At 44.2% G+C, this 19630-nt stretch overlaps 1 pseudogene; it reads right to left on the reverse strand.

The window, feature by feature from the left end:
* Nucleotides 1-764: 764 nt before the first annotated feature.
* LOC120055346 lies at nt 765-10342 on the reverse strand (annotated as a pseudogene).
* Nucleotides 10343-19630: the final 9288 nt, after the last annotated feature.

Raw genomic sequence — 19630 nt, forward strand, 5'->3', positions numbered from 1 at the left:
TTACAGATCCTATATCCACATTTCTGTGGCAAGAGAGTAGGTTTTAATATGCACAAATAAGTCTATATAATTGGGGGGGGGTACAACTGTTTATTAGACAAATACGTAGCGAAATCAGGAACCCATGTTTTATTATAGCCAAGTAAACACGAGAATTTAGCGGCAGAGCTACAGCTTGTGTCTGATGTCATGCCTAAACTGCTGTTTAGCCGTAATCAGGATATTTTAGACTAACCTTTACTTTGCGGTACATTCTTCATTCTCGATTCAGAAGGTTCCAGAGTCTTATAAACTTCTTTGTCCAGTTGCAGATGGAACTCAAAAAAACGGAGAATATTCAGAAAAATATTAAATCCACTGTTTGTATCTAATGAGAAATGCCTCTTGCATGTGTGTAGAACTTTGTTTTGGTCGCACTGTGTGACGCGCTGTTGTCTACTTCTACGCTTTGCTGCACCGTGTCGCATAGAAAAGAGTAGTCCCTGCAAATATGTTGGGAAATGCAAGGCGAGGGAACTCCTCACTCGGTGCAAAAAGTGGATTTAATATCTTTCTGAATATTCTCTGTTTTTTGGAGTGCCACCTGCAACTGGACAAGGACGTTTATAAGAGACACGTTTCTTCCGTATTAAGAAATTAGAAACAATCGCCAGGTAAAAGGTTCGTAGAAAAAGTACTGCCAGTGCTTTTCAATACCTACACTGTAATGGGTATGGAAGGACAGAGTACATCATTTCATATCCTGCTACAAACTGTAGCTAGTATCAGTAGTTTGAAGGCTAGGCTGGCTTTTTGTCAACCAGGACCACTTCTCCACTGGAGACCACAGCAGTTTGCCTAGTCTTCCTCCAAGCAACATATCTTCCTGTAAAACACAACGGAAACGGTTAAGAACAGAACCTGGGTCATATTCACCACCACAAAGCATCTGCATAGGATTGTTGATTTAGGATCAGCTGTCTTTTAAATCATGAAAATGATTACGGTTATGGACAGGAAGAATCTGATCCTAGACAGGCACTTGTACTCCGAGACACTTTAAATATGGGCTATAGTGTCCAAACAAGGCCTTTGTAAAGGGAGAATACTACCCACGTTGTTTGTTGCATTTTTGTTCACAGGAGTCCCATGGAGTAGGGTAGCACAAAGATGCACTACAGTGGATGAAAATCTGTACAGCATAAAATAAGTTAGTGAAAAGCCAATAGCACATCAAGTTGTGTGTATTATATCAAATAGGTATGAATAAAGGTAGCCAATTACTGTATCTTTGTGGGGAGCCAGAGTGTGATCCACAAAGGTAAACATCTTGAGGATGAAGCGTTTGTAGTGGCTGGGGTACAGAAGGCCAGAGGAGAGTTCCACAGGGACCATGGTGGTCCTGTACTTATCATTCTGGTAGGAACATCTGGAGAAAGAGAGGAGTAAAGAAACTTCATGTTGCCAAGCCTCAATTCCAAATACACTAAATGAAAATATAAATGCATTATACAACAATTTCAAAGATTTAACTGAGTTACAGTTCATAAAAGGAAGTCAGTCAATTGAAATAAATTAATTTGGACTTAATCTTTGGATTTCACATGTTTGTCACAGATACCTTAAAAAAGGTAGGGTGTGGATCAGAACCAGTCAGTATCTGGTGTGACCACCATTTGCCTCATGCAGCGCAACACATCTCCTTCGCATAGAGTTGATCAGGCTGTTGATTGTGGAATGTTGTCCCACTACTTTTCACTGGTTGGGCCAACTTGCTATATACAGTATATTGTCGGGAACTGGAACACCCTGTCATACACGTCGATCCAGAGCATCCCAAACGTGCTCAATGGGTGATATGTCTGAGTATGCAGGCCATGGAAGAACTGGGACATTTTCAGCTTCCAGGAATTGTGTACAGATACTTGCAATCTGGGGCTGTGCATTATCATGCTGAAGCATGAAGTAATGACGATGGATGAATGGCGCAGCAATGGGACTCAGATTCTCATCACGGTACTGTATGTCTGCATTCAAATTGCCATCGATAAAATGCAATTGTGTTTGTTGTCCGTAGCTTATGCCTGCCCATACCATAACCCCACCGCCACCATGGGGCACTCAGTTCACAACGTTGAATTCAGCAAACTGCTCGCCCACTCGACGCCATGCCATCTGCACGGTACAGTTCTCCAGCGTGCCAGTGGCCATCGAAGGTGAGTACTTGCCCACTGCAGTGGGTTACAACGTTGAACTGCAGGCAGGTCAAGACCCTGGTGAGGACGATGAGCATGTAGATGAGCTTCCCTGTGATGGTTTTTGACCGTTTGTGCAGAAATCCTTCGATTGTGCAAACCCACAGTTTAATGAGCTCTCCGGGTGGCTGGTCTCAGACGATCCCGCAGGTGAAGAAGCTGGATGTGGAGTTCCTGGGCTGGCATGGTTACACATGGTCTTCGATTGTGAGGCCGGTTGGACGAACTGACAAATTCTCTAAAACAACATTGGTGGTGGCTTATGGTAGAGAAATGAACATTAAATTCTCTGGTAACAGCTCTGGTGGACATTCCTGCTGTCAGCATGCACGCTCCCTCAAAACCTAAGACATCTGTGACATTGTGTTTTGTGACAAAACTGCACATTTTATTGTCCCCTGCACAAGGTGCACCTGTGTAATGATCATGCTTTTAATCAGCTTCTTCTTCCACACCGGCCAGGTGCATGGACTATCTTGGCAAAGGAGAAATGCTCACTAACAGGGATGTAAACAAAAATTGTGCATATGGAAGATTTCTGGGATCTTATATTACAGCTCATGAAACATGGGACCAACACTTTTACATGTTGCGTTCACATTTGTGTTTAGTTTACATAGTGGTAGATGATGCAATCTGAAGTCACAATGAAGAAATGTCAAACATATTGTTCAAAATACATATTTGAAAAACAGAGCAAGACATGCATAATCAGGTGGATTAGTACTGTAGTTACTCACTTTTCAATGAGGAGGTCCCACTGGGACATGCTGACAGGGCTGGGGTCAGAGGTGGTCCAGCAGTTCTCCAGCAATAGGACCAGGTTGGGATCCTTCTTCCCCAGGATGCGCACCTCAACGTATACAGGTTGCCTCAGGACTTTAGTGAGAGGGTAGTCTTCCTCAGTGTAAAACGATGTGAAGGCACTGGACTCTGAAAGTCAGACAGGATGGAAGTAAAAAAATTAATGTAAAAGTCATTTATAAAAAACAATATGTTTGAGGTTCTACAAATTGACACAGAACAAGTCTGAAATTAAATAAACCTTACCGTCTTTACATGTCTTGGTGTCACAAGTTCCTTTGGCCAGTCTGAGTTCCACTCTGAGCGGTCCCATAACAGCAACCGGAGCGGGTGCAGGAACAGTGTTCACGTCAATAACCAGAGCCTTCACCGCAGTATTGGAGTACTTACACTGGAACAGCAGCCTAGAGAAGGAGACCATGGCAGTGACTGATACAGTAGGATCTTGAAGCATATCAACACTTTATGGGCTAAATCTGGATGCAGGAAACTAGCTCTTGGGAATCAATAAAGTAAATTCAATCTTACAGAGAGAAGACTCACTCAAATTGGCTGTCTCTGGTGATGGCACCTTGGGGTACGACCCCCACTTCATAGGAAGATGCCATCCTGTTCTCATAAACCATATAACCATTTTCCTCCTGCAGGGGAGAGTCCACCGTTAAAGGGCAACTCCACCACTTTTAAACCTCATTTTCAGGATCTCCAGCATAATACCAGTGTCAACATTTGTGAAAATGGCACATTTCTAAATTACGTAAAGTAATTTTATATAAACACCATTGGTCAATCTGTTAATGGTAAACTTAATCTATATGCAGATTATACTATTATGTATGCTTCTGCCTCTACTGTTGATCTGGCTGTGTCAAAACTACAGATTTTATAGCTATGCAGGAATCCCTTGCTGATTTAAACTTGAGCTTAATACGGACAAAATGAAATGCATGTTATTTTCAAACTCTTGTAAGAATGTTTCAGATGAACTACATGTTCACTCATTAGATGGTTCTCCAATTGAACGCCTTCCCGCATATAAATACTTAGTCATTTGGATTGATATGGATTTGACATATAAAAAACATATAGATGAGTTTGTTAAGAAGCTAAGATTTAAAGTTCTTTTTCTACAGAAACAGATCGTGCCTTTCTTTAAGCAGTAGGAAGCAGACTATTCAGTCAACCTTTTATCTGTTCTTGATAATGGTGATATTATTTATCAAAGTGCAGCTGCTACTACTATTAACACGTTGGATGCCATCTACCACAGTGCCCTTCGTTTTGTTACAGGGGACAGTTTTGATACTCACCCCTGCATCCCATTTCAAAAGGTTGGCTGGACTTCGCTGAAGACCCATAGATCTCTACATTAGTCACTTTTTGTTTACAAGACCCTACTTCATAAATGTACCTCTTATCCATATTTTTTTTGCTGTTGAAGTATAGACACCTGAGTTGCCTAACCCGTTCACAGGATTGGTTAACTCTTGAGGTTCCTAAGGTAAATCTGCTTTTAGTTTTAATGCACAAAATTCTAAATTTGTTTAATCTTGTTGTGCTGGTGCCGTTCAATTTAAAGTATTGATTGAGGTCTTATTTGTGGATGAATGTAACTGTTTTTCTGGGTGATTTGAGACGTTTTATTTGTGCTTCCCATGACAGTGTTTTTGTATTATAATAATAAACAATTCTATATATATATATATATATATATATATATACACAGTTGAAGTCGGAAGTTTACATACACTTATGTTGGAGTCATTAAAACTCGTTTTTCAACCACTCCCCAAATTTCTTGATAACAAACTATCGTTTTGGCAAGTCGGTTAGGACATCTACTCTGTGCATGACACAAGTAATTTTTCCAACAATTATTTACAGACAGATTATTTCACTTATAATTCACTGTATCACAATTCCAGTGGGTCAGAAGTTTACATGCACTAAGTTGACTGTGCCTTTAAACAGCTTGGAAAATTCCAGAAAATGATGTCATGGCTTTAGAAGCTTCTGATAGGCTGATTGACATAATTTGAGGCAATTGGAGGTGTACCTGTGGATGTATTTCAAGGCCGACCTTCAAACTCAGTGCCTCTTTGCTTGACATCATGGGAAAATCAAAAGAAATCAGCCAAGACCTCAGAAAAAAAATTATAGACCTCCACAAGTCTGGTTCATCCTTAGGAGCAATTTCCAAACACCTGAAGGTACCATGTTCATCTGTACAAACAACAGTACGCAAGTATAAACACCATGGGACCACGCAGCCGTCATACCGCTCAGGAAGGAGACGCATTCTGTCTCCTAGAGATGAACGTACTTTGGTGCGAAAAGTGCAAATCAATCCCAGAACAACAGCAAAGGACCTTGTGAAGATGCTGGAGGAAATGGGTACAAAGGTATCTATATCCACAGTAAAACGAGTCCTATATCGACATAACCTGAAAGGCCGCTCAGCAAGGAAGAAGCCACTGGTCCAAAACCACCACAAAAAATCCAGACTACGGTTTGCAACTGCACACGGGGACAAAGATCGTACATTTGAGAAATATACTCTGGTCTGATGAAACAAATATAGAACTGTTTGGCCATAATGACCATTGTTATGTTTGGAGGGAAAAGGGGAAGGCTTGCAAGCTGAAGAACACCATCCCAACAGTGAAGCACGGGGGTGGCAGCATCATGTTGTGGGGGTGCTTTGCTGTAGGAGGAACTGGTGCACTTCACAAAATAGATGGCATCATGAGGCAGGAAAATTATGTGCATATATTGAAGTAACATCTCAAGACATCAGTCAGGAAGTTAAAGCTTGGTGGCAAATGGTTCTACCAAATGGACAAAGACCTCAAGCATACTTCCAAATGTGTGGCAAAATGGCTTAAGGACAACAAAGTCAAGGTATTGGAGTGGCCATCACAAAGCCCTGACCTCAATCCTATAGAAAATTTGTGGGCAGAGCTGAAAAAGCGTGTGCGAGCAAGAAGGCCTACAAACCTGACTCAGTTACACCAGCTCCGTCAGGAGGAATAGGCCAAAACTCACCCAACTTATTGTGGGAAGCTTGTGGAAGGCTACCCAAAATGTTTGACCCAAGTTAAACAATTTAAAGGCAATGCTACCAAATACTAATTGAGTATATAAACTTCTGACCCACTGGGAATGTGATGAAAGAAATAAAAGCTGAAATAAATCATTCCGTCTGTTATTCGGACATTTCATTCATTCAATGGTATGATTGATCTCCGGAAGAAGCTATCCCTTTTCCTTTCTGTGTCCCCAAATGTTTGGATATACTGGTAAAGTTACTAGGTTGTTAGCTAGCTAGCCAGCCAATGATGGAACAATGTGTAAACAAATGTTTAACAACGCACAAGTAGTTTTAGAACAGCCCAGGGCACATTTATATACAGTATTATATAGATCTCTTATTGCATGGAACTTCCATCTCATATTGCTCAAATAAACATCAAACCTAGTTTAAAAAAAACAGATAAAGCAACACCTCGCAGCACAACGCCTCCCCCCTATTGGACCTAGATAGTTTGTGTGTATGCATTGATATGTAGGCTACGTGTGCCTTTAAAAAAAAAAGGTATGTAGTTCTGTCCTTGAGCTGTTCTTTTCTAGTGATGTTCTGTATTATGTCATTATGTATTATGTTTCATCTTTTGTGTGGACCACAGGAAGAGTAGCTTCTGCTTTTGCAACAGCTGATGGGGATCCTAATTAAAATACCAAATTACATTGTTTATGAATATAAATTGCAGTCCCGGCGATCCGCTATAGGAAGATAAAAATGTTGCTCCTGTAATATGGGTCAGATCTTTTGCCCTGGTTGGGCTAGATGCAAGCCATTTTCGCTGTAGTAATGATGCAACCATGACTCTATCAAACCTGCACTTGGAAACAAAGGTACAGCGAAGCCTTATCATTACAACAATGATTATTTGGGAGATTAGAGCCCTGCTTGGGCTAGAAACTTGTTGCAGGTTTTGAATATCACCGTTTTTACTTTTAATTCTACCCTGTGATGTCACAGAGAAGCACTTTTTTAAGGCTCGCTCTTCTTCGCTTTTTAACCACAGATCATAGAAACGCGCTGTTTTCACATATATAGACCACTGGTTTGGTGCTGGAGATTATGAAAATGAAGTTGAAAAGTGCCGGAATTGGCCTTTAAACGTCCAACAATACAGCCATTTTTATCTCTAACAAATCATTTCTGGGTAACAATGATGATGGGTTTAAATTAAAATGGTCAAAAAGAAACTAAAATAGCTTCTTAGCAAAGAGCAATTTCTCAAGCAAGAATTTTGCTCTGACTGGGAGTGATCTGAGTGGGGAGGGGAAAACTGAAAACGAGCTGTGATTGGCAGAAAGGTTTGGAACTTTCTTTCCTAATGGTCTGTTAACTAATTTACTACCAAAACTCCATCCCACCAAAACAGACTGAAATTTCAGGCAGTCTTTTCAAACAGCTCTTACACTAAAAGGGCATTATCATAATTTTCACAATATTATTCCAACCTCATAGTGTGGAAATGTATATAAATAACAGGATTCCCGTTTTTGACTACGCTGGGCCTTTAATACTGAGCCAGTGTACACAATGAATATTCTGTCTCTCTACTCACCTTCAGAGTGGTTCCACAGGCTGTGACAGGGAACTGGTATATGGCAAAGGCTGAAGTGCTGCCAACAGGACTGCAGGGGCCGTTGTTTCCCCCCAGCAGAATGATGGTATCAATGTCTATGTTGGGCCAAGTGGCATTCCTGGCCACCACCACCACAAACTGAGCATCCATGGTACACTGCACAGTCACTGGGGAAAGAGAAAAATGTAATGTTTTGTTCAAATACAGAGCATTACAAGGAAGAAGATCTATCAGACGCTCACCTGCCTTCCCATAGTAGCACTGCTGTCCATTGAAGCAGCAGTCAATAGCCTCACATTGAGACAGAGTAATTTTAGGGGTTCCACATTGCACTGTATCCTTAGACTCTACTTGGCATCTCGGATTTTGAGTTTTAGTTACTGCTGGCCACCTGGGAGTTTGCTTATGTGGACCTTGGGGCTCTGGCCCCTGGGGAGTCTGCAGCTGCGGCGCCGGGCCCTGGGGAGTCTGCAGCTGTGGCCCCTGGGGCTCTGGTCTCTGGGGAGTCTGCAGCTGTGGACCTTGGGGCTCTGGTCTCTGGGGAGTCTGCAGCTGCGGGGCCGGGCCCTGGGGAGTCTGCAGCTGTGGACCCTGGAGCTCTGGTCTCTGGGGAGTCTGCAGCTGTGGCGCCGGGCCCTGGGGAGTCTGCAGCTGTGGACCCTGGGGAGTCTGCAGCTGTGGACCCTGGGGAGTCTGCAGCTGCGGCGCCGGGCCCTGGGGAGTCTGCAGCTGTGGCGCCGGGCCCTGGGGAGTCTGCAGCTGTGGACCCTGGGGAGTCTGCAGCTGCGGCGCCGGGACCTGGGGAGTCTGCAGCTGTGGCGCCTGGGGAGTCTGCAGCTGTGGTGCCTGGGGAGTCTGCAGCTGTGGCGCCAGGGGCTCTGGTCTCTGGGTAGTTTGCTGCTGTGGCCCCTGGGGCTCTGGTCTCTGGGTAGTTTGCTGCTGTGGCCCCTGGGGCTCTGGTCTCTGGGGAGTCAGCAGCTGTGGACCCTGGGGAGTCTGCAGCTGTGGCCCCTGGGGCGCTGGTCTCTGGGGAGTCTGCAGCTGTGGCCCCTGGGGCGCCGGTCTCTGGGGAGTCTGTAGCTGTGGCCCCTGGGGAGCCTGCAGCTGTGGCCCCTGGGGCTCTGGTCCCTGGGGAGTCTGCAGCTGTGGCCCCTGGGGCTCTGGTCTCTGGGTAGTTTGCTGCTGTGGCCCCTGGGGCTCTGGTCTCTGGGTAGTTTGCTGCTGTGGCCCCTGGGGCTCTGGTCTCTGGGGAGTCAGCAGCTGTGGACCCTGGGGAGTCTGCAGCTGTGGCCCCTGGGGCGCCGGTCTCTGGGGAGTCTGTAGCTGTGGCCCCTGGGGAGCCTGCAGCTGTGCCCCCTGGGGCTCTGGTCCCTGGGGACTCTGCAGCTGTGGCCCCTGGGGCTCTGGTCTCTGGGTAGTTTGCTGCTGTGGCCCCTGGGGCTCTGGTCTCTGGGTAGTTTGCTGCTGTGGCCCCTGGGGCTCTGGTCTCTGGGGAGTCAGCAGCTGTGGACCCTGGGGAGTCTGCAGCTGTGGCCCCTGGGGCGCCGGTCTCTGGGGAGTCTGTAGCTGTGGCCCCTGGGGAGCCTGCTGCTGTGGCCCCTGGGGCTCTGGTCTCTGGGGAGTCAGCAGCTGTGGACCCTGGGGAGTCTGCAGCTGTGGCCCCTGGGGCGCTGGTCTCTGGGGAGTCAGCAGCTGTGGCCCCTGGGGCGCCGGTCTCTGGGGAGTCTGTAGCTGTGGCCCCTGGGGAGCCTCCAGCTGTGGCCCCTGGGGCTCTGGTCCCTGGGGAGTCTGCAGCTGTGGCCCCTGGGGCTCTGGTCTCTGGGGAGTCTGCAGCTGTGGCCCCTGGGGCTCTGGTCTCTGGGGAGTCTGCAGCTGTGGCCCCTGGGGCTCTGGTCTCTGGGGAGTCAGCAGCTGTGGCCCCTGGGGCTCTGGTCTCTGGGGAGTCAGCAGCTGTGGCCCTTGGGGCTCTGGTCTCTGGGGACTTTGCAGCTGTGGTCCATGGGGCTGTGGCCCCTGGGGCTCTGGTCTCTGGGGAGTCTGCAGCTGTGGCCCCTGGGGCTCTGGTCTCTGGGGAGTCTGCAGCTGTGGCCACTGGGGAGTCTGCAGCTGTGGCAACTGAGGAGTATGCAGCTGTGGCCACTGGGGATTCTGTAGCTGTGGTCCATGGGGCTGTGGCCACTGGGGCTCGGGTCTCTGGGGAGTTTGCTGCTGTGGCCCCTTGGACTCTGGTCTCTGAGGAGTCTGCTGTTGTGGCCTCTGGGGCTCTGGCCTCTGGGTAGTTTGCTGATGTGGTCCCTGGGGCTCTGGCCTCTGGGGAGTCAGCAGCTGTGGTCCCTGGGGAGTCTGCAGCTGTGGCCCCTGGGGCGCCGGTCTCTGGGTAGTCAGCAACTGTGGTCCCTGGGGACTCTGCAGCTGTGGCCACTGGGGATTCTGCAGCTTTGACCACTGGGGATTCTGCAGCTGTGGCCCCTGGGACTCTGGCCTCTGGGGAGTCCGCTGTTGTGGTTTCTGGGGAGTTTGCTGCTGTGGCCACTGGGGCTCTGGCCATTGGGGCTGACTAGGCTTAACTTGGGGTTGGGGGTTGTTGGTTGGAGGAAATCTCCAGTTGGGCTGTGCATCAGCATAACATGCAAACACTACCAACATAACAAACCTATAGGAACACCACCTTACTGCCATACCTGCTCAATAAGATATAAGCTAAGTGTCTGCATGTGTCTGCAATACTGTCCTTTACAGCCTGTTCTGCCTAATGCAGATATATATACCTGATTGAGTATAATAGAATGCTAGAAACTGACCCTGTAATCAAAATCAATCCCTTTCTAACCCTGTGCAATTAAATAGTCAGCACCTTATTGGTTAGACTAGAGTCACTGGCCTTATCCTGAAATAACCCCTAGTAGTCCCAGTGGATAAGAATACAAGTCCAGTTGCAAAAATAGATTGCAACAAGGGAACAAAAATCAGCTTCAATGCAGAAAACTTGTTCAACCTCCATTAGGAAGAACACAGCTTATATACCCTGAGCTATATGATGTAATACATCGCTATGTGTGTACGTGTTCCTCTGTGTCCTCGGTCCTTGTACCAGGACCTTCAGCGATTAGCTGACGTCAATTACTATTATCAGCGGACAAGAGACATGTAAAACCATTCCAAATATTCAGTCGACACCTTGAGTGTCTGTCTGGAGACTACAGAGTTGATAAGTACTGTATGTGTATCATGTAGGTTACAGAGACTCTGAATATGTTATACATTGTCAGTCACATGCAATTTAAATATGAACATTAGTGATCTTACATTTCTCCATTACACTTCTTATGCCCTTCAGGTACATCTGAATGATTGGTTAGGTATAAACAATATGATTGCAGCCCTGTTAAGCTTTCACCATATTGCTTTAAACCTATCCAATACTTACATATTCCACAAGTGCTAGGGCTATGAAGGTTCATTGATTGATTGATTTTAGTAAAGTAAAACATGCATATACACACATTTTACAAACTTGACAGGGATAACACAATAAAGTGACTTGTTTCCATTGTCGTCCCTTAAACATAGAACCTGCAGTTACACATTTCCAAGGTAACGGATTTATGCTTTGACTAAGATTTTTCTCTTTAAAATGGATGCCAAACAAAACCCATTCATTTCAAAGTTTAACAAACCATACAACTCTACGCACAAGGACTACTTTGAATAACTTACACAGATCATTTCACAAAAACACATTTACTGGAAGAACTGTGCAGATGCGAAGTTTGGTAACAGAATTATATTTACATTTACATTTAAGTCATTTAGCAGACGCTCTTATCCAGAGCGACTTACAAATTGGAAAGTTCATACATATTCATCCTGGTCCCCCCGTGGGAATTGAACCCTGGTCCCCCCGTGGGAATTGAACCCACAACCCTGGCGTTGCAAGCGCCATGCTCTACCAACTGAGCCACACGGGACCAGAATTATGGTAAAATCTCCCTCTGTTTTTTATGCGACCCTGCTTTTCAAAATATCTGTTTCACAAGTTTGTACTGTACTGTTCGTTACTGTGCTGTCCAAACTTGTGAAACATCGGCGTCTATGATTGGTTCAGATTTGATCTGGTCCGAACCAGTCTTGTTTGGGTGGCAGAGCTCATTAGAATAATATCATCAAATCAAATCAAATGTATTTATATAGCCCTTCTTACATCAGCTGATATCTCAAAGTGCTGTACAGAAACCCAGCCTAAAACCCCAAACAGCAAGCAATGCAGGTGTAGAAGCACGGTGGCTAGGAAAAACTCCTTAGAAAGGCCAAAACCTAGGAAGAAACCTAGACCGGAACCAGGCTATGAGGGGTGGCCAGTCCTCTTCTGGCTGTGCCGGGTGGAGATTATAACAGAACATGGCCAAGATGTTCAAATGTTCATAAATGACCAGCATGGTCAAATAATAATAATCACAGTAGTTGTCGGTAGCACGTCCGGTGAACAGGTCAGGGTTCCATAGCAGCAGGCAGAACAGTTGAAACTGGAGCAGCAGCACGGCCAGGTGGACTGGGGACAGCAAGGAGTCATCATGCCAGGTAGTCCTGAGGCATGGTCCTAGGGCTCAGGTCCTCCGAGAGAGAGAAACAAGGAGAGAAAGAGAGAATTAGAGAGAGCATACTTAAATTCACACAGGACAAGACAGGAGAAGTACTTCAGATATAACAAACTGACCCTAGCCCCCCGACACATAAACTACTGCAGCATAAATACTGGAGGCTGAGACAGGAGAGGTCAGGAGACACTGTGGCCCCATCCGATGATACCCCCGGACAGGGCCAAACAGGAAGGATATAACCCCACCCACTTTGCCAAAGCACAGCCTCCACACCACTAGAGGGATATCTTCAACCACCAACTTATCATCCTGAGACAAGGCCGAGTATGGCCCACAGTATAGCACCGGTGTTTAGAATACCCAAATATGCAAAAGAAGGATAGTGCATATTTCTACCTTTGTGGACTTATTCAGGATACATCACCATGAAGAGAATGATATTCATATCCATAATTATGCATTTCATTAGCTTATTGCAGTGCCAGAATAGGTGCAAAAAAGTTCCTTTCTCGGTCCTACATTTCAGGCAATTTGGTGAAGTGTCCGGGAACATACAGTTTAATTTAACAGGGGTAAGATATGAATTTGTAGTTAGTCTTCTTAATATTTGGACTAGTAAGTAGGTAGTACCAGATCTTCAGCCATACCTCCTTATCAAATTCTGTACCTAAATCGTTTTCCCACATCCTTTGAAAAGGGATAAAGGCAGATCATGCAATTATTGCAATGGACAAAGATATAAACGCAACATGCAACAATTTCAATAATTTTACTGAGTTAGTTCATAGAAGGAAATCAGTCAATTAGAATAAATAAATTAGGCCCTAATCTATGGATTTCACATGACTGGACAGGGGCGCCGCCATGGGTGGGCCTGGGATGACATAGGCCCACCCACTTGGGAGCCATGCCCACCTACTTGGGAGCCAGGCCCAGCACAAGGTGCACCTGTGTAATGATTATGCTGTTTAATCAGCTTCTTGATATGCCACACCTGTCAGGTGGATGGACTATCTTGGCAAAGGAGAAATGCTCACTAACAGGGATGTAAACAAATTTGTGAGAAATATGCTTTTTGTGCTTTACATGTTCCGTTTATATTCTTGTTCAGGATAGATGTTTGCAATTATTCATTTGATAAATATAGATGAGGTTAATTAATTCTTCAACTTTTTAAAACTGAAATCTCAGCTTTCCTTCTTCAATAAACAAAGATAACATTTTTTTTATTTGAAGATACAGATTTGTTTAGGTACCAGGGATGTTGTATTCAGTCCAGATTTCAATAAATTACTTAATTGCATTCAATCCGCTATGGAACAAGTCAACGAACCTCATAAGACCCAGCGAGCGCCACTTATAGAAGTCGACCTTTGAGAACACATTGGGCAAGTCAGGGTTACAAGCGATAGGAGGAAGTAAAGAATGCCTGTTTGAAATACCCAATTGCTTTCTACAGTCTGCCTATGCCATTCATTTGTTGTACATACTGCATTGAAGGTCTTCCTGTCATCACAAATGTGTTGAAACTGATTCACAAACAAAGGATTCTTCAGAGGTAAAGGATGACTCGAATTGTTCTTCATTCGGAACCTATAGGGATTCCGGTCTGTCCAAAGTCTAGAACAAATTGCGAGTTTGGGCTGACCATAGGGGAAATTTGGTAGACCCAGACAACACATAGATTTAGGTTTGACCAGAGTAAAGTGGTCAAGTGTGCTCCCTCTCCGGCCTTTAGGTCACCAGGCTGCTCATGATGGCGCACACCTGTCACCATCGTTACGCGCACCTGGACAGGGGCTCACTCACCTGGACTCCATCACTTCCCTGATTACCTTCCCTATATATGTCACTCCCTTTGGTTCCTTCCCCAGGCGTTATTGTTTCTGTATCATGTCTGTGCGTTGTCTATGTTTCTTATTTTGTATTATGTTTTTTCATTTAAACACTCACTCCCTGAACTTGCTTCCCGACTCTCAGCGCACATCGTTACAAGAGTACCTAATTCTGTTTTTTTTGTTACGCCATATAAACCTTCTGTTGATTCTTATTTTTTTCAATTAATCAACAAAAAAATCAACAAAAAATAACAGGGCAACATAAGAAATCGTTTCTGGGAGAGTGGACCAACAAATCAGTTTTACATTTTTTTTTGCTAACAATGGGAGTGTAATTTTCTTTTAAACAGATTTTTTTTTAGAGTTGGGATAACAGTTCTTCCCAGATATTTGAATCCATTTGGTTTCCAAGAGAAAGGACAGACAGATCAACTCCTCTGTTAGCGGGCTATCTAGCAAACAAGCATTTGATTTGCTTTGTATACAGAGAATTGACCAAATTGGGATATGCTATCAATGATATGTGGAATGGATTTCACTGGGTTTACAACATACAATGAAAAATCCTCTGCATAGCTTATGTTCCTGTTCTGCAATAGTGGGACTTCTGAGTATGGATTCTGCCAGCGGTTCTACGACCGTCAACAAGAGAAGGGGAGACAGAGGGCAGGCTTGCCGGGTCCCTGTACTCAGACCGAATTCTTGAGACCTTAAAACAGGGTTGTCAAACTGTCCATGGAGGGCCTAGTGTCTGCAGTTTTTTTTCTTCCTTTCAATTAAGCCCTAGACAACTATGTGAGGGGATTTCTTTACTAATTAGTGACCTTAATTCATCCATCAAGTACAAGGGAGTAGCAAAAACCTGCAGACACTCAGCCCTACATGGAATGCATTTGACACGTGCCTTAAACCATTACTAGAGACCATAGCTCTGGGACTAGTATAAATCACTTTGACCCATTTTCTGAAATTAGCACCCATTTTTGCAAAACAGGGAATAGGAAATTAAATTTAACTCTGTCGAACACCTTCTCAGCATCTAAGGACAACCGTATATAACCAAAAAATCTGATCATATTACTGCAGTGCTAGACTCTACACTGGCTTCATGTTAAAGATGGGGCTGATTTCAAGGTTTTACTGCTAACCTACAAAGCATTACATGGACTTGCCCCTACTTATCTTTCCTATTTGGTCCTGCTGTAGAAACCTACACGTACGCTATGGTCACAAGACGCAGGCCTCCTTATTGTCCCTAGAATTTCTAAGCAAACAGCCGGAGGCAGGGCTTTTTCCTGTAGAGCTAAATTTTTATGGAAGGGTCTGCCGATCCATGTGAGAGACGCAGACTCGGTCTCGACCTTTTAAGTCTTTACTGAAGATTCACCTCTTCAGGAGGTCCTATGATTGAGTATAGTTTGCGCCAGGGGTGCGAAGCTGTCTCTACCTTGCCAGCTCCCTTCTCTCCACTGGAATTCTCTGACCCTATTACGGGGGCTGAGTCACTGGCTTAATAGTGCTCTTCCGTGCCATCCCTAGGAGGGGTGTGTCACGTCATGCCAAGCTTTTTTGCACTATACTCGACTCGAGTGAGTTGAGTCACTGGCGGGACCTTCCTGTCCGGTATTGCGCCCCCTCGGGCTCGTGCGGTGGAGGAGATCTTCATGGGCTATACTCAGCCTTGTATCAGGTTAGTAAGTTGATGGTCTGTTGATTTCCCTCTAGTGGTGTCGGGGCTGTGCTTTGGCAAAGTGGGTGGGTACCCCTGTCCGGGGTATCATCGGACAGGGCCACAGTGTCCCCCCCCTATGGAACCCTGACCTGTTCACCGGACCTGCTGTTTTCAACTCTCTCTCTACCGCACCTGCTGTCTCGACCTCTGAATGCTTGGCTACTTGAAATAGCAATATAAACGGAACATGTAAAGTGTTGGTCCCATGTTTCATGAGCTGAAATAAAAGATCCCAGAAATGTTCCATATGCACAAAAAGCTATTTTCTCTAAAATGTTGTGCACAAATTTGTTTACATCCCTGTTAGTGAGCATTTCTCCTTTGCCATGATAATCCATCCACCTGACAGGTGTGGCATATCAAGAAGCTGATTAAACAGCATGATCATTACACAGGTGCACCTTGTGCTGGGGACAATAAAAGGCCACTCTAAAATTGTGCAGTTCTGTCACAAAACACAATGACACAAATGTCTCAAGTTTTGAGGGAGCTTGCCATTGGCATGCTGACTGCAGGAATGTTCACCAGAGCTGTTGCCAAAGAGTTGAATGTTCATTTCTCTACCATTTTAAAGAATTTGTCAGTTCGTCAACCGGTCTCACAACCACAGACCACGTGTATGATATTGTGTGGGCAAACGGTTTGCTGATGTCAACGTTGTGAACAGATTGCTCCATGGTGGCAGTGGGGTTATAGAATGGGCAGTCATAAGTGACGGACAACGAACACAATTGAATTTTATTGATGGAGATTTGAATGCACAAAAATACCGTGATGAGATCCCAAGGCCCATTTCTTTTTAAAAGTATCTGTGACCAACAGATTCCCAGTAATTTGAAATCCATTGATTAGGGCCTAATTAATTAATTTCAATTGAATGATTTCCTCATATGAACTGTAAGTCATTAAAATCAATATCAATCAATATCATTGATCATTGCATGTCATGTTTATATTTTTATTCAGTATAGTTGGCAGGGGTCGTCATTTCAACATTATTGTGTGTTGATATATTTCTAATACATTTTAAGACCTTTTCTGGTAGATGATGTCCTAGACCCCTTTTCAATCTGTTTGACCAGAAATCAAAGCCTTTGCTTATTCCACATTTTTAGGATGGAAAATGGTTGAAAAATGTATATATGAGTTCATTTCTTTCATTTGTATCCTCCTGACTGGTGTTTTTTTGTTTTTAAGAAGCGAAATATGCTTCTCCTGCATCTCTGCTAAAATCTGGGTAAAAGACTGAAAGGAATATGAGTCTTATTGTTATTCAGTACATTTAGTTATTGCTTGCTTTTCTAAAGTCTACCAACCTTGCCAGCAGGTATGCCAGCTAAGATAGACAAGCTAGCTACTCTGACTTGATTGATAGCCTGAAATGGCTTTCTGGTAGCTGGTTATGAGGTTGGGAGATTAGGATCTGTGCTGGTCCCATGATCTGTGCTGGTCCCATGATCTGTGCTGGCTAATGCCAACTTCATAGAATTGCTAAGAGGCTAGTAATATTACAGAGAAAAAACAAACAAAACATTTGAATAATAATTATTTTTATACAGGACAAATTTGAGGGGGCATGATGCCTCTGCTGACTTGTCTTTGACTGTTTATGGAAATTGTATTCCTGGGCCTGGCGTCAGTTAAACTGCAGCACCGAGGAAAACTGTAGGAGCTGTCTAAACTGTGCTTCTAGACCAGAACGAATTAGAATGCACAGTAGTGAATGAGAGAAACGGTCATCCAAGTCAGTAACTCTGGCGTCTTTCCAGATCTCCGACCTGAAGATCACTGACACACAGATGATCTATTATATTGACCTGATACTGTAGTGGCCGCTATAACAATAAAAATAAATGTCTTCAAAAATGAAAAGCAGTCGGGAGGAGGCAAGATCAGGTGGGACAATTCTAGCCAATGAGAGGGCAGATACGCATGTCAACAGGCACAACTCCAATATAGTATTTTCTTTCTCAAAGTTGCCTGGGACGTCACATGTCCTACTTATACTGTATCAGCACACTCGTAACAACCTAAGCATTGCAAAACTTCCATCCATCAAATCATTTTTTGTTAACCAAATTTGACATTCTAATTGACCTCCATTCAAAAACTAATTTGCACCCCAATATGACAACCGGCGAGTGGATGTGTCGAAAGGAGTGGGTGTATGGAAAGGAGTGGGTGTATGGAAAGGAGTGGGTGTATGGAAAGGAGTGGGTGTATGGAAAGGAGTGGGTGTATGGAAAGGAGTGGGTGTATGGAAAGGAGTGGATGTGTCGAAAGGAGTGGGTGTATGGAAAGGAGTGGGTGTATGGAAAGGAGTGGGTGTATGGAAAGGAGTGGATGTGTCGAAAGGAGTGGGTGTATGGAAAGGAGTGGGTGTATGGAAAGGAGTGGGTGTATGGAAAGGGGTGGGTGTATGGAAAGGGGTGGGTGTATGGAAAGGAGTGAGTGTATGGAAAGGAGTGGGTGTATGGAAAGGAGTGGGTGTATGGAAAGGAGTGGGTGTATGGAAAGCGCATCAGCTATTTGGGCAGATTTGTTGCCACTCACCATTATGCGTGGCTGATTGGGCTGCAAGACGAGTCGATAAGCCGAACCAGCGCCTACAGTAGTTACCTACAGTAGTAGCTAATATCAGGGCGACAGTCACAGTAAGCATTCAACTACAACGCACAAAGCAACAGTACACCCATCATCAATACTTTTAATCAAAAATAAACAATCAATGTAAATGTAAATCAATGTAAATCATGACCCATCTTGAGTTGGGCTCTGGGATGGTGCAATTGTTGAGAAAGTGAGCTTATGGTTGTGTGGGGGTAAGGGCTGAGTGTGTGTGGGTGTATGTGTGTATCCCACAACTGTTGCGAAGGAAGAAGTAAAAGATGTTAGGGACAATAGAGGATGATCCACAGATATATATAATACAAATCGAGGTGAGGGCAATGGAAATGCATATGGTAATTGATCTTCTTCAATTCGGTAAATGGCACTGTATGCTCTTTTCAAAGAATGGATCCCAGTCGGTTCAGGGCTATGGGATACAGGGGGTCGAGGGTGGTCTACCGGGCATTGGGATGACAAGCCATCTCGAGATGAGGCCTTTTAGCGGGTGGAATAGTAGGGACCAATTGGAGGTTTACTTAGTAGAAATGCAAATATCATGGTACAACTATATAGACACTCAATCATTATGTTACTTTTTAATAGTACGTTTACAAAAATATATTCTGATTAAAAGAATGAAAGGTGTGTCTCATTATGGTAAGTGGTGAAATAAGTATAGCCAGTTACAATTGTAATGGCTTAGCAGATAATAAGAAAAGACGATCAGTATTTACCTGGCTAAAAGAGAAGGATTATAATATCTATTGTTTACAGGAAACCCATTCAACAGTTTTAGATGAAGTTTTGTGGAAAAAGAACTGGGGGGGCAAAATATATTTCTCCCATGGGCAAAGAAATTCAAAAGGGGTGATGGTTTTAATTAACAATAATTTTGATCCAAATGTGCAAATTGTCCAAACAGATCCTCAAGGTAGATGGATTATTTTAAATATGTTATTGGACAATAAACAAATATGGCTTGTTAACCTATACGGTCCGAATAATGATGATCCAAGCTTCTTTGAAAATATATATAAGAATTTATCAACTCTACAAGCAACACTAGACTCTATTATTATAGTGGGAGATTTTAATACGGTCTTAAATACCTCTATAGACCGGAAAGGAAATCACACTACAAACTATCACCCTCAGG

The sequence above is a fragment of the Salvelinus namaycush genome, chromosome 11 (genome assembly GCF_016432855.1).
Source record: "Salvelinus namaycush isolate Seneca chromosome 11, SaNama_1.0, whole genome shotgun sequence".
NCBI lineage: Eukaryota > Metazoa > Chordata > Actinopteri > Salmoniformes > Salmonidae > Salvelinus > Salvelinus namaycush.